The 1253-nt window shown below is 40.8% G+C and overlaps 1 pseudogene; it reads right to left on the bottom strand.

The window, feature by feature from the left end:
- The window catches only part of LOC112069227 (ribonucleoprotein PTB-binding 1-like), a 20053-nt pseudogene that overhangs the window by 12097 nt on the left and 6703 nt on the right, over window positions 1-1253 (bottom strand).

Below are 1253 nucleotides of genomic sequence, written 5' to 3'. Positions count from 1 at the left end.
TCCTTTCAAATGATACCAAGAATATGCATATCCTTGCTTCTGAGCCTGAGCTACAGGCAGTTAGATTAGGGTATGTCTTTAGGTGGAAATTGAGAGGGGGGGTGCCCCAAAGAAGTTAAAACATTTTTTGGGGGGGGGGGTCGAGACATGTTGTTATCAGTTTTTTTTAAATGTCCAATTAGGGATAGTGTGATATTGGCAAGTGCTTTCCACAACAATATGAGTATACCTAAATGCTTATCAGTATTGATTTTTAAACAATTGAATGATTGCTTGCTTACAACAGGTGTCTTTGCCAACATGTAACAAAAGCAAAGTTATCCACAGCCATTGGGAAATGGTGGAAAACAGTTGCCCATTCACTGTGCTATGAGAAATGTTGTTCCACAACGCTTTGCCTGTTCCACAAACGAATCGCAATGCTGTCTAGCATTTTCTGAAAGCGGTTACGTTGCCTCTACACCTTCAACCCTTTGTCACTGCTACTCACGTTCCCATCTCGAACTCCCAATATGCACCCACGCAAACAATGAAACGCGCACAAGCCACAGTTCCCCACGAGTCAAGCGTGTTCCAACTTTGTTTTACAAAATGTTCCAGGGCCATGAAGTTTGTTTCAATGAGGGAAATTAACTGAAAATATTTTAACGACACTTTTGAACCAGTCACATACAATACATGTCAARCCATAGCCTGACAATTCCTTGTCAAAACAAACCGTTTTGCTAACGTTAGCAACTAGCATTGCCTTTCCGCACGAGGATTTTAATTCTGCACTTTCAACTTGTCCATCAACCACGCGCGATACTGGAGTGGGCAATGGCAGCCAGGCCGTGAATAACCACCAAACATCACCTACCACGTACCAGATACGTTGAGACCTCAAAGTTTATTCGCGACATAATTAGTTAAGACAATTAGTCAGCAAATCATTGTTAGTTACTAGGAAACTATGCTAACTAACGGTAAGAGAAGCTAGCTAGAATATAGAAATCACCAAAAGCCAGCGAACTCAGTTAAATTACTGGTAATATAYCTAGATGTCAATTTCATGGCAAGGGTATGGTAATTGTTTATATTTATTAGATTCAACAGCTGCAGCCTGGGCTTGACATGATCTGATGCAATTACTGACCCGCGTTAGATTTCTAACGCTTGTGAAAACTAAACAAAGTTCAGAAAGCTTACCTGATTGCTAACATCGGATGGCAGGTTTTTAATTATGATTTTCCGGCGATTGTAAAACTCTCGAC

Source organism: Salvelinus sp. IW2-2015, unplaced genomic scaffold (assembly GCF_002910315.2).
Source record: "Salvelinus sp. IW2-2015 unplaced genomic scaffold, ASM291031v2 Un_scaffold939, whole genome shotgun sequence".
NCBI classification, from domain to species: domain Eukaryota; kingdom Metazoa; phylum Chordata; class Actinopteri; order Salmoniformes; family Salmonidae; genus Salvelinus; species Salvelinus sp. IW2-2015.
This window is presented reverse-complemented; position numbering and strand designations above follow the sequence as displayed.